Here is a 15233-nt window from a genome sequence, read left to right as displayed (position 1 = left end):
CTGTCGCTTGATAGGAATTCCGTTAAAGTATTCGATGTTTATATGTGTAAAAAAAATTTGTTCTTCAGAAAATGCTTATTCATATTATATTTAAAAATATTTCTTTGTTTATAAAGACAGTCTGTGGGAAATCTTTAGGTAGATGTAAACAGTGCTCGATCTATAAACAAAAATATCTCGACGATCGCAGATCGTGGGAAAGAAAGGCGAAAAATATGAGACAGCATAAAAAAAAGGATAGGTGAATATAAACAAAAGGGGCGACGAATTTTCGAATATTCAAGAAATTCTCCTTTTTTAAAATGCGACCAGAGGAAAACCTGCAATTTCGAACAGGTTCACCAAAATACGGCTCGTCGATTCAGAAATACCATGGAACGTAGTCATTCATAAAAGGCACAGAGACACAATGAAAACGCCGACGCACCCGCCCGTACGGCTTTATCAAATAGAGACAAAGGCACACTGAAGATGGCGAAATGCGTTTTACAAACAAACCCAGAGGATGGGCAGACCAGGATGATCGGTTACGTTGAAATTACAGGTTGACCACCCTGTAGACCACAGGAGGAAAATACGCGTATAGAGATTAGCTTATAGGCTATCGCAGTCCACAAGCAAATCCAGTTTTTATAATTTACAATAAATTAACGCTATTCATTGAAAATCACCCTGGGTGTTGGTAATCAGGGGTCAGACCTCGATCCAATCACCGAGGTCATTTCAGCCCCCAACGTAATAAGTCTTCCATTCACACTCTTAAATACATTCTTTCCTATCTACATGCCATTCACTCAGGTTGGTACTTGATATTCCTCCCTCACCCTCTATGCATATTATATAACTAATCTAATTGAGGGGCGATGGGGAACTACACATTCACGCTAATAAATGCATTCACTCTCAACACACGTCAAGGTCACAAAACTATGTATTTCATTCAATAATACAACTTTGTTTTATCCAAGAATCGGAACAGGTGACCGAGCTCAAGCACAATTCTCATATTGGGTGGTATTACTACGCTCTCTATATGGAGCCAAGGAATGGCAATCAATCAAATGAGACACATCGAACAACTTTTCTTTACATGCCGGACACACACATACGCCACCTTTGGCCCAAAAGAGCCGTTTCATGGCCTATCCTTAACCGGGAGAGGATGACCTTTCTACGAGTTAGATCCTCCGAGGGTCACCTATCGACGGTGCTCTTGATACGAACGCTTCTCTTCCGATCTGGCCAACTGATGCTAACACTCTTAATCGTGTTTTATTTTTTCAGTTTTAGCGTCAGGGGCCCTGATCGACCTGTTTGTCCGGGATCAAGACAACAACAACCTTTTTACCGAGACGCTCCAAGTTCATGGTATCTCTCCAATAAAAGCTGTAAAATGAGTATTCTTATATTATTATCTATCTTATATGTATTATGATCTTTCATCGAGTGCAAGAGAAGACGTGGAATACTTCAGTTTGTATCGTCACCCTTACACAATGAGCCAGAGGGTAGACCACTTTTCAAAGAATGACGATTCTAGAAGTCATGCAAGATTTTGATATTATTGCTAAGCTCCATAAACTTGATAAATATGTCGCCTGAGGAAGTATCAGCGTTAGAGAACATTTTTAAAGGGAGGTGGATCTCCAAGAAGGACAAAGTGCTTGTTTACAAGACAGCAATGTGCAGATGTTAGGCTTGGGTCCTCACAGAAATAGATGAAACGCAGCTGCTCATTTGAGAAAGGCGAATGTTAAAAAAAAATATTTAGTCCTACCCTGGTAATCGGGATTTGGAAAGTAAGACAAGAGGAGCTGTCAAGTCTATATGGATCAAACAGAAATGAAAGCACGGAGACTGGAATGGATACGCATTTTTAGTATGGAGCGATATCACTGAAGTATTGGCCATCCAAGAAAAGATGGTCAGAAGATATAGAATCAGACATAGTTAGAATATGGCGGGATAAGGCTAGAGACAGAGATGCCAGGAAAAAAAATACCAAAGAAGCCCCCTGCAGTGGCTATAGCGCTCGAGGAAAAAATGCCATAAAACCAGTGGAGAAGCTTCTTTTGATACTCTGTTTTTATGCATCTGGGCAGGAGAGTTTACTAGGTATGAGAGCTCTGGACAACTATGATATTCAATTGCCCGTCTTCATCCTCAGTACATAAAAATGCTCCTAGAAAAGATTCTACAAGAAAACCAGTCTTCCTGAGGTAAATTGGGGAATTGGATGTACCTACGTGAAAATCCAGACTTCTCCTCCTCATGCAAAAAACTTCAGGAATAGGAAATTATATTTTTCTATAAATGTCCAATCTCAACTGCGTACCTCAACATTTTGGACATCAGACGGTGTCAGTCAGTCATATGCGGGGTACCAGCAGTTTGGCCATTTTCGATCATTTCGTCTATCCTCGTTGGTTTTGTTCCGTCAAACCCTTCAGTGATGGGTTTGACGGACAAAAAGCTCAGCGAGGCAAAGCGGACCGGTAAAATCTGGAAACGACCAAATTTACCGAAACACATAAAAAAAGACTTTCCGCTCAAAACATTTTTTTCTTGTCAAGGAATTACTTAAAGTCAGGCAGTTCCTACGATTTAAACGAACAAACAAACTTTCTCCCTTTATAATATTAGCGCACTAAATATAGCTGTTCGAGAACATCTATTTTTACAATGTACAAACAACAGAACCAAGAAAAAGTAAATCAAATTTCAAATTTTAAAAAAATTTCTCCTGTGCCAAATACAAATAAGAAAGGCGTCGGCTGAGATGGTCTATTGTTCACGTAGCGGAACCGAGTTCAATTCTCGTAGACGTAGGAAGCATTTTTAAGTTGTACGAACATCTTGACAAATTATTGTGAGATTTCAACTGGGAACCTGTAGCTTGGTCGTTCCGATAATTTTGGTCGGCATATCGACGCTGTTTTGCAAGTTTACCGAATAATCTGATCGTTAGATGAATGCCAGACCCTACCAAGTGCTTCAGTTATTGCATCCAAGCAACTCTGATCAAGCCTTGCTGGATCGTTTAATGATGAAGAAGGAACTGGTGAGAAGGATGAGAAATCTGTATGAACCTAATATGGGTGTTAAACGTCTTAAAAAGTCTTTCAAAGATTACATCCCAGAAGGCTGATGGGTCTGTAGAAGGATATCTGGTTTGGATGTTTGTGAGCTTTAAGAAGAAGTGTGTAGAGATTAGTGACCGTTAAAAGGCACTCTCAACACGACACGCAAGAATGGCACAATTACACAAAAGACAAACACTTTGAGCCCTGAAGATGATCTCAATAAAGATCGAAACGTTGGCACGATAAAGAAAATGTTTTTCTGAAACCTACACCACACCAGACCGCATCTCACGATTTCTGAATAATTTAAGAAGAAGAATGGCTACGGAATACTTCCAAAATGACGAAAAGCTTTCCTAAAACTATAATTGTAGATTTAGCCAGATTTACCGTCATTTTCATTGGTTACAAAAAGCTTCTTGATATTTCATTGATTATTGATTGATATTTCATTTTAGATTCTCGACCCTGTAACGATCATTATTATATCCTCTGCGTACAATAGAATTGTAATTAATACTCCCCCTATGTAAACGAAAATCATAAATGTAGCTTTTTGATGAACCCTTTTTAACTTAAACATTTTTTCATTTCAAATTAACCTCCTTTTAACTTAAAATTAACCCTTTTAAATTTCAAATTAATGATTTTTATTTTCAAATTAACCCTTTTTAATTTCGTGTGAACTATTATTAACATCAGATTCATCTTTTTTTAATTTCAAATTAACCTTTTTTAACTTCAAATTAACCCTTTTTAATTTCATGTTAACTCTTATTAACATCAGATTTATCTATTTTAATTTATTTTATAATTTAATAGTTAAATGTATTTATTTTTAATTTATTATTATACATATAATGATTAAATATAAATATGAAAGACAAAAAAGAAGAATTAATTAAAATTAAAAATCATAAAAATAAAGAATTGTTTAATCTATTAAGAATTAATTAATTTAATTTATTAAGAATTTTTAATTTTTATTTTCAAATTAACCCTTTTTAATTTCATGTTAACCCTTATTAACTTCACNAATTGTAATTAAAATTTAAAATTAAATATTAAAACAGTGTTCATAGATTTAAAAAAATACGACACATATTTTATAGGCAAAAATAATTTTTTTATATTTTTTTTATTTAACTTTAAATTTTAATTGTGATGAATTTTCTTATGGTCTTCCTTCTTCTAAGAGCCCAATTATTTCATATTTACAAAAATTTTATGTTACATGCTTCTATTTCATACCATTTCCAACGTCCAAAGTTTTTTTTTAATGCTTTAAAGAAAAGGTTATTCTGAAATTAAAACGGATTAATATGAAGTAAAAAAAGGTTAATTTGAAGTTAAAAAAAGCTTAATTTGAATTTAAAAAAAGATTAATTTGACGTGAAACCGAACCTAAAATTCAACTTTCTTGATGAATTGAGATTAAGACAAAAAACGTTTTTAAATTATTGATTTGAGCAATTTCGTTAATATCATAAATATAAAGGCAACTCGATGAAACCCTGTCACATATCATCCATAGATAATAAATATTTGTTCTATGCTCTACACAATTCGATGTTCATGTTCTCCTAATTTAAAAAATAATTAAAAATGCAAATATTTGATCGCCTAATAATTGGACAAGTAATCGGTAGGACTGGAGCTTTTTATTTAAATTTTCCTTTATAAGGGGCATTAATTGATAAATTAAGACAGGGTGGAGCTTTTTAATTGTTCACCGGCGAAATGCAATAAATGTCATCACTTTTTGACAATTTTGGTGAAAAAAGAATATCTTACCGTCGGAAAATTCTTCTTCAGAATCTTCATTTTTGTCTTCTTGCAGTGTATCGTTTGCGGAACCGGAGGATCTTTGAAACCACAGCATCGAGAGTTATTTAACTATAAAAGTGTTTACACTAGTCTGCGTACTATAGAAATCAGTTACTTGTAAAAATCGGATCTATTTTTGATTTATTACATATATGCTAAATGTTGTGTTATTTGGTCCTTTAAGAACGATAGATACAACTTTCAGTCGCCGTAGTAATTATAATGAAATGATGAGGGAGGGTTGAATCGGGAAAGCCAGTTTCATTCCGATTTCCAGGGTGCAAAGGCCGGGACTTAATAATCGGTTAAGTCATAGATGTCGTGCGCTTGCGCCCGCACAGTGCAGTCCATCCCTAAACATTCTCTGCAGAACCCGAGAGTCGAAATATTCGGAAATCAAGCCCCTCGAGGGTCTCCACTTTTGATTTTTCAGTTTGAATTAGAAGTTAAATGGTACATTGTATACTCGATTTGACAGGAGAGCTCTTTTCATAACTTCATCATGACCCTTTTCCTACGAAGAAGCAAACGCCAATCGAGCTTATAAATAAAATATCCAACTTCCGGCTTATATCTGCTGGAACAAACAGCAGACCTGTCGGACAAAGCAACATAAATATCATTGTAGGCAAGCCTACAATCAAAATCAACCCGGCAAAGTCTATGGTTTTTCAATGGAAGTAGCACGGGTGGGATGCCTCCAATAAGGGCAGACACGCCTAATGTAAAAAGGTGAAGATGGACATAAATGTCATGTCCCAGGTCCTTCCTTGACATGGTGATTTTGCTACTACTCCTGTATAACAGGAATTATTTTATTTTAAGGTTTTTAAGCCACTCCACAACAACCTAACCTAACCCGCTAACCAACATTTTACATGTAATCAGCTACAGTACAGTATTTTTCTTATATCATATTCTTATATCCTGAGATGAGGCAGCAACCACTGTTTTCTTCACAGTTTTTGTAACTATGTAGTTACATACTATTGAATGTCCCAGGGCCATCTATGCTTCAATTGGCTACCGGGTTAAGTTGGGCATACATTGGGCTAATGGGCTGTGATTGTTTTTTTGTGTAACTGTGTGATTAGGTTTTTAAAGAAGGGTATTTGAGGTCATTAATGAAGGATGGTGACTAGTGCTGACAATGGTTCTGAGGATTTTGTGTTTCATATTTATTATCCAGTAGTGTCTTGTACTACTATTTGAGTCGAAATGAACCTAAGGTAGCATATACAGTAAGTTTTAGGGGTAATGTGTGCTTGTAACTCCTCCAAAACAGATAGCGCAACTGTGTTGTCGGCAAAGGAAGCAAGGAGGGTGGAGGGTGTATATTAGGTCAAGATTGGTCCAGGCACACTGCCCTGCAGCACTCCTACTCCCAGAGGGCAATCAGAGTAGTCAGATTCCTGGACACAAGAACACTCACAAATATGAACTTTTGGTCTCAAACACAGTGAATTTCCAAGTTTATGCTGAAACGAGACAACCCATTGTATATCGGAATACCGCTTTTTAAAAGGACTTTCTAAATTGCTTATGCAGTTTATACTGAAAGTAGAGTATTAGAATATGTGAATGCATTGTAGGTGGAAGAATACTACACTACATTGGACATAGTTTAGGGTGAAACAATGTTTGTGTGTGAGGGCTGATGGAGAAACTTATAATAAATACTCCATTGACTGTGTCTGATTGTGAGTGTGTGAGAGTAAATCGGTGTTTTCCAAATGAGTTAATGTGTTGAGTGATAAAAATAATTGGCTGAAATGGCCAGTGAAGATAAAAGCTCCAGTAAAAAATAATATAGCTAAAATTGTGCATCCATAAATCATTAAATTGAAACTGCCTAATAAACTAAATAAAATGAAGAATGTTATGTTGCGAGTTTTTTTAAAATTTTATTTATAAAAGATGACATATCTTCGTTTACAATAGAAAAAAAAATGCAAAAACAACATTTTATATAAAAAAGCTATCCAGCTATCCACGAATATTAGTTGTGATACCAAGTGAGAACAATTTTGTTTATACAACACCATTTGTTATTTTCTTCCACAAACATTTCACTATCGGAAGAAAATTCCCATGCAGATCCTATTGTTATTGAAAAAGTTCCACTTAAATCATTTTTAAACAAACTGTTTTAAACAAAATATAAATAAGATGTGTAGAGAAAGAATGCCAATTCCACCTTTACATATTCCATTTCTTGCATCATTTCTTGAAAACAAATTTAACCAAATCAAAAGTAAAGTTATAAAATTGTACCATGAAGCTTGTTATCTAGTCCTCCAGGAAAACAGAGAAGTGACAGATTCAACTAATCCACTAAACTATCAAATAAAAAATGACGTGTTATTTCTCCATGTTGCCTCCGTTATGATGAAAATGAAATTTGATCACTACCGATATTTTAGTCTGTCTATCCTCATAGAGGTGGTCTGTCCAAACCATTTCGACTTCTCGCCATGTTCAGTGGTAGATTCAACTAATCCACTAAACTACCAAGTAAAAAAGGAAGTTGTGAAATTTCTCCAGGTTGCCTGGCTTGTGAAGAACATGAAATTTGATCGCAACCAATAATTTTCGTCTTCCTATCCTCGCTGAGTCAGTCTGTCAGATGCGTTTCAGCTTCTCGCCACCTTCAGTGCAGATTCAACTAATTCACTAAAATACCGATGAAAATTTTTCCAACTTATAACCTATAGAAACAAACCAATTTTTTTTCTTTTAGCTTTATTTAATTTGATTTATTTGCACGAGCTATTCTTAAATATTCCTACAATTACTCATTGTTGAAAATTCATACCTAACTGACATTCATCTTGTTTTATTTCATGGGAAGTTATTTTTGTTCTTAGTAGACAAAAACTTTGTAAACCCCATGAAACGGAAAAGTGTTCAGCAATTGCTAATTCTATTATCGTAGCTTAATTTGCTTATCTTGAAACGATAAGGTAACTATGACTATCCTCACAATGAATCACACTTTTCCAGTTTTCCTGGATTAAAATTGATTTTGATCGGTTCATTTTACTGATACTATTGATTAAATAACAAAAAAGATATCATCGTCTGGGTTGTACAAGAAGTGATATTATAATTTATGAAATAAATAGTTATATTCAAGAAGAAATGTTATAAATAGTTAATTTATAAGATTTCTATTCTCCTGTAACTCTGGATATCCCCCTCAAAGAGGTGGAGCAGTGTTATACTGGAAAAAAGGGGTTAATTGAATAAATGGTCGTTTGATGTATTGAGCTGTTATGGCAGATGCTGGAGTCTGACAGTAAATATTCAGAAATCCAAAATAATGTGGCTCATGGTCTCTCCATCTGACTTCATCTCAACTGGCACCGGCTCAGTTTCAGACTCTGATTTTGACCGCCACTAGCTAACAGCCTCTACATCTGACTCCCTCTCAACTGATGCTGGCTCAGGTCCTAACTCTGACTATCTGTCTTACTCTCAGACTGACCTCAGTAGGCCCGACTTACACCCTTGCTCAACCAGGAACTTCCTCAGGTGTTGTGTACACAAGAAACTAACACTATATCAAGCACTAATCCGAACAATTTGAACTTACGGAGCCAAGCTGTCCATCCAACACCAAGAGAAGTCAAGTCCTCCATTCTATCCTTACACTCCCTTCTACATAACTAACCAAACCATAAAGACCTAGCCATACCATTCTTGACAAACATGATCCAAACCACAACTTCTACACCAACCAACTAGCAAAAGTCAACTTTTCAACATCCCACCTAACAATTCTCCAACATTTCAACATTCCATTTCCAAGTGGCCTCGTAACGTCCTAACACAACCCATACTAACCCTCCTAAAACTGAGAGTTCCAACAATGGCCTGCTCTGCTCTACTACTACTACTACTATTATGTAATGCCTGTAGAAAACATTAAATAATGATACATATTGCAATAGATCTCAATAGTGTTTGTCTAGTTTGATGTTATTAATATAACATAATTGATGTTAATTCACCAAAATTTGTCAACCACAAGACTGGTGAAGGAAACCGTATATCTTATCAATAGGATCTCTTCCAGGTTTGAGAACAACGTATTTGGATACCAGCATGTAGACATCATGGCAATGAAAAGGTGGATAGCCCGGCCAAAGAAGGTCTAATACTGCGTTTGGCGGGCCACAACCAGTATTACCTCACTCTATGAGCACAGCAAAAGAGAGTATCAATAACTGGGGCATGAAACAATTCCTTAAGGAGAGAAATTTATCCCCTGGACACAGGCAATTGAAGAGTTTGTTAACGTGATCAAACTAGCAGAATCGAAATGGCTATTCTCTATCTCAAGGTAGGGAATTAGGAGGCTGATAGGTATTCTGACGGGCCACTGCCCACTGAGAAGACACCTCTCCATGGGTATTCTACCAGATCCCTTTTGCCGTTTTTGTGAAATAAAGAAGAAACGGCAAGGCACTACCTCACAGAGTGTGATAGGTATGCTAGGTCCAGATTTGAAATCTTTGAAGGAGCGGGCATCACCAAATCACTCCCGAGATAAAATGGTCCAAAATCTTGGGGGTTTGTGAACAAGTCCAAGAGATTTATGCAGGACACGTGAGCCGACCAAGTCCTGAACCTTTTAGGGATGGGGTATGAATCTACCCAGGCATTTAACCCCTCTGGTCTTGGTCGCCCACCCTGTGTAATATATACAATATATAATTCACCAATGAAAAGCTTTCACTTGTCCCACACTTTTTCCAAAGCCACAATGATCATCACATAATATCAACATCACACTGGAGAGAAATACTCAATATATAAATGATTTATGTGCAAAATCTAAAAAAGACAAGTATATGCATGACTCCATAGCCTTAGTACTGCTGTATCCACATGACTGTTCTCTCTCCTCTTACATACTTAATTGAAGGGTGTACATGGCTCCATATAGATAAAGTGTAAGAACCAATATGAGAACTGTGCTTAAGCAGAGCGACGAGTATTAATTATCAGGTTCTGATTTATAGAGGAAACAGAGCTATTTTATTGATATAACTCGTTTTCAAAGTGAACAAAATTTTCGATTAAATCATGCACTCTGCCATAAAACAGAAGTAGATTTTTATTGTAAGTGAAGTGCAGACCCCCCCCCTCACACGAGCTCTAGGTCTTCAATAGTCTTCATACTTTAGTAGCCATCGAAGTTCCTTAAAATAAGAAATCTTTCAACTTTTCCCTTTTAGTTATGTTAAAGATACCATGGACTCGAGAAACTCAGCAAAACAGTGGTTGATGTCTGGTTGTCATAAGCCAGTAGGGTAACAAAAAGGGGATGAGGCTGTTAAAAATCCAGATCTTACCACCTTGATCTGCCCCTCTGGTGCTAAAAATGCAAAAAATGCAATATAACACATGTTTAAAAGGAAGTAGCGGTGTTGACGGACTTTATCAGCACAGAAGCTTTCACGTAACAAAAGCACTGTCAATAGGTGGCCCTTGGAGGATCTGACTCGTAGAAGGGTCTTCCTCACCCGATTAAGGTTGCTCAATGTGGCCCACTTAATTGAAGCCATTCCTCGGCCCTGTATAGAGAGTGTGAGTGCGGAGAGAATGCCAACCGATATGAGAATTGTGCTTGAGCACAGCAGCCAGAACTGGGTTCCTGTTCTGATTCTCCGAGTTAACAGGGACATTTTATTGCATATAATACTGATAGTTTTGTAGCCTTGGTGTGTGGTGGGAGTGAATGTATTTATCGGCTTGAATATGTAGAGAAGGACAATCCTCCAAGAGGTTGACATATGGGGACTTACTTTTGGTGTTGCTCAATGTATCCCACTTAATTGCAGCCATTCCTTGGCTCCATATAGAGAGCATGTAGGAATGTCAGCCAATATATATTGTGATTGAGCAGGGCAGTGAGTATTTGGGTCTACAGTTCTGATTCTTGGAGAAAACAGGGTTGTTTTATTATGTATAGTACTGATATATGATTGTTTTGTGTCTACTAATGTGTTGAGAGTGAATGTATTTATTAGCATGAATGTATACTGTGAGAGGACTGATGACGGAATATATCTCCACCAACCTGAGTGAATGGCTGGTAAATAGGAAATAATGTATTTAAGAGTGAGTGGGTTTGGATCTAGAAACTGATTGCATTGGGGGCTGAAATGACGAAGCTGTTGATAGCCCCTGGACCACAACCTCGGCAGCTGGACGGATAAGACAGATATCTAATCCTTCTTGATGCCTACTGGTAATTTATTGTAAATTACAAAATCTGGAATTGCCAGTAGACTGAAACTGAGACTCAGCTTTGTGCACGTGTGTGTTATATACCGTCTGCGTCTTGTTCAAACATTCCAGATAGTGTGTGGTGATTAGTGACCGTTAATCGATAATTATTCAGAAATCGTGAGATGGGGTCTGGTGTGATGTAGGTTTCAGAAAAACATTTTCTTTATCGTGCCAACGTTTCGATCTTTATTGAGATCATCTTCAGGGCTCAAAGTGTTTGTCTTCTATGTAATTGTGCCAATCTTCTGGGCACTCTCAACACGACACGCAAGAATGGCACAATTACACAGAAGAAAAACACTTTGAGCCCTGAAGATGATCTCAATAAAGATCGAAACGTTGGCACGATAAAGAAAATGTTTTTCTGAAACCTACATCACACCAGACCGCATATCACGATTTCTGAATAATTCCAGATAGTTGTTAAGCTTTATTTAGCCGTATGGAAAAATATTCTGCCTGCTTTGATCCTCTTAAAAGTCAAATTGTGAGAAATTAATAATAAATTATAGTGAACTGATATACACTTTTCGAGTTCCATTTATTATCGGTTTTTACATTGCTCTTGTATGCGTTTGTGCTTCAGGCAATTTTCAGTGAAGAGAGTTTCTTATTGAAGATGCCATGAAGCGACTGACTGCACCAAGAATTTACAGACTAGGAAAGGTGATCAGTTCAAAATGAATTAATTAATCAAAATCATTATTGTATAAACCAACGTTAATATTTGGTAGCAGTAAACATGAAATCTGCTGTTTACATTTAGCTGACATCACTTCTGTTTTTTTCCTGATGCAGGTTTCGTCTTGGCTGTTGTTATTTAAAAAAAATTAAATCCATTCATCACAAACAATAATAAGAAATATATTAAAGTCATATACTTTGTATTAAATTGTTCAAATTTTACAAGCAGAAGATACTAGAAAAATTTTGTATTCTCCCAAAGTCAAATTGTATTCTCCCATGATCAAAAAAATTTACAATATTTTATCCATTTTTTTCAAAACTAAAATAAATATAATTCCAACACTCGACTAATCAATATGAAAGATTCGATAAATAAACTGGAACAAAATCAAATCCTAACAATTTTTTTCCTGAAAAATAAAAATAAAACTGAATAGAATAGAAGAAATGTTTACACAATTCCTCCAACTTGCTGACCCTTGATTATTATTGCCTGCCTTTTATAAATACCGGTAAATTTAAGATGAAAGCATCACTTTATTAAATGAATTTTAACTTGTATGCAAGAATTAACATTTATTTTAGTACTCTGCTTTCACAGTACTATTCCAATTTTTAAAATTATGAATGGATAATTACCTTTTATCTGCGATGCGTGGCCTTTCATGACTTCTCCTGGCAAGCTGCTGTTTAAGCCCATAGCAGTTAGGTTAGAAACTGATTGTGCTTTGCAGCAAGTCCACCTTTTCTATTCATCCCCACCCTATATGATTTAAAGAAAGAAAAAGGTGGGAGGTTTACTTAGATGAAATAGATGGTCGAAATGATTTGATTCGAATTATAAGCATTTAATTCGAGGAATTTTCTTTTTCTGATAGTGCAAATGAAAAAACCGTAATAACAGCTAAACTTTACAACTGTAGATACAATTCATAACTCTTTACCAGTCTTCATCAAACATCTGCATTCAGCACTTTATACAGAGCTAGCTGTATTATCTGGCATTGCCCAGGGGGATAATAAAAATTTTTTATTTTACACATTATTTTGAGTACATACACTCAAAAAAACACTCATATTTTGTTGTTTATTTCAATATTGTCTTTTTATCATTATTTGAATTACAACATACTCATTTTACTGTAAACCAAATTAAACAAGATGAGAAATACATGAGTTTTATTAAAAATAATTTAATTATGATGGTTTGGTGGTAAAGTAAATACACCAAAACACTAGAAAATCAGGGATTCATAACTGGAGAATATGCTGGCCAATTCATTCATCCCTACATCCTACAAGTAATGGGTGACATGCAATCGAGCATTATCATGCTTTAACATGAAATTGTCTCCAGTAAATGGAGCAAATGGCCCTCCCAGCTTTTAGAACTTCCTCCGTGCACCTTAGTACAGTCAAAGATTCTGTATGATAATCAGTCAGTATGGGCAGTTGATTCCACCCCATACCATAACTGATGCACGGCACAAAACTGGCATTCATCTGTGAAGAGAACAGTTCTTCATTTTTCAAGTGTCCAAGCAAGATGGTGATTTGCGAACAGTCGCCTTTCTACTCTATGCCTCTCCAGTAGTAGAGAACCTGATGCGGGACGTCAAGAGACTATGTTATTGTTTTAGAGTTCACCCATACATTATGGACCATTTGGAGTTAACTACCTATCAGGGAAGCCTTTAAATGACAGTTCCGTACTGCACTATGAGCAATAAACCATCTCTAGCCATCATACATTGCGGTTGGCAACTACCTTCTCTTTTATCAAGATTTCCAGTGGCCCTAAACTGCTGTAGACCATCGTGAATGGTAGAGTCCGGCACATCCAGGATTTATCAGCCCGTCTTTGACCAAAGCATCTGCTCAGGTGAGATCTCGACTTAAAACCATACTTTTAAGAATAATAATTAATGTTTTACTCAAATTTATTGTTTCATCAAAGAAAGATCATTGGCTGCACTGTGGAAGGTGAGACCATTATTATAGCAGTGGTGACACCTAGTGGATAAGTGCAGGTGGTTATCACACTAGCATGACATACATGCACTAAGCTAGTATCTGGTGTCGACATGTTGAGCGGATATGTGACGTACTAAGTATAGTGGAGACATGGAGACATTATTCCACCTCGGAGGGTAAAGGTTGTTTGTTGACTTTTGTCTACATTTATTTTGATTCTCCACATTTTCAGCCAAAATTCTAGGTTGATAATGTGCGTGTTGTGGGAGAACAAGATTTTTATTGATGGATAGGATGTCAGTATTATCTGCAAATTTGTGAATAGATGTGTCAGGTAGGGTAGGGACAAGAAAGGTACAAGTATTTTGAATACAAATGGGACACCAGCGTTAACAGGACAGTACTAAGGACGGATATTCCCTTGCTAACCTTAAAGAAGCGGTTAGTCAGGTATGAGCAGTTGATGAATTAGGTAAAGAGAAGGTCCTGTTGAGCTCCAGATGTCAGACTTATCAAAGACTTAAGCTACATCAAGGAAAATGCCCAATCAGTACTGTTTCAGCTCAAGGAGATTGCGTCTACACCACGGTAGCAGTGTTGGATTGTGGAGTGGTTTTACAGGTAGAAAGAAAAAGGTTTTCTTGTAGAAAGAAAAGGATTCTTTTCAGAAAGAGTTTCTCAAGGATTTTTCCTAGTATAGGTTAGGCTTATCGAGCGATAAGATTGAGGTGAATGGTTAAGTTTCTGGGGCTTTGGATCTTTACATCCATTGCAAAGATAAGGGAGTATACTACAGTACAGCATTATAAAGGTATGGAAGAGGGTTGGTTTTTTAGGGAGGAGACTAAGTATTTCAGAGGTTCTACAGCAAACCCGAATGCCAGGCCAAGGAATGCACCTGAACAGTAATGTTTCAGCTCAAGGAGATTGTGTCTATACAGCGGTAGCAGTGTTGGATTGTGGAGTACTTTTACAGAAATGTGTTAGACGGGGTTAGGTTTTCTTGTAGAAAGAGAAGTATTCTTTTCAGAAAGAGTTGAAGGATGTCAGAGGTTATAAGTTCGTACACAGCACCTTTCTTTTTGGGAAGGTTTTTGATAGGAAAAAGTCCGTCTGATTGTTAATTTTAAAAAACAATCAGCCTAAAATTTACTAAACCACTAAGAGCAGCGAGCACAGTTACAAGAAAAAACAACAGCAAAAACAACACTTGATGAAATTTCAGTATGAATGCTTGCATATGTTATGTCTGCCATCTTTAGCACATAAACATTTTAAGCCTTAATAACGCCCAATAGATATAGATGTAGATATATTAGTCGGGGTGTGTACTATACTGCGCCCTTTAAGACTATAATATCC

General features: G+C 36.4%; 1 protein-coding gene across 2 annotated transcripts in view; it reads right to left on the bottom strand.

Annotated features, from left to right (window-relative positions):
• The window catches only part of LOC106671823, a 35513-nt gene extending 22876 nt beyond the window's left edge, over positions 1-12637 (bottom strand). Inside the window, exon 1 of one of the 2 annotated variants that reach the window (XR_001341181.2) lies at positions 12537-12637. The gene's annotated coding sequence lies outside the window, so the exon portion shown is untranslated. Of the gene's footprint in view, positions 1-4877; positions 5213-12536 lie in introns of those variants that run through there. The other variant, XR_002910444.1, reaches the window with a different exon arrangement.
• Positions 12638-15233: the final 2596 nt, after the last annotated feature.

This window comes from Cimex lectularius, unplaced genomic scaffold, assembly GCF_000648675.2.
Source record: "Cimex lectularius strain Harlan isolate CLEC.00 unplaced genomic scaffold, Clec_2.1 scaffold160, whole genome shotgun sequence".
In the NCBI taxonomy this organism is placed as follows: Eukaryota; Metazoa; Arthropoda; class Insecta; order Hemiptera; family Cimicidae; genus Cimex; species Cimex lectularius.
This window is presented reverse-complemented; position numbering and strand designations above follow the sequence as displayed.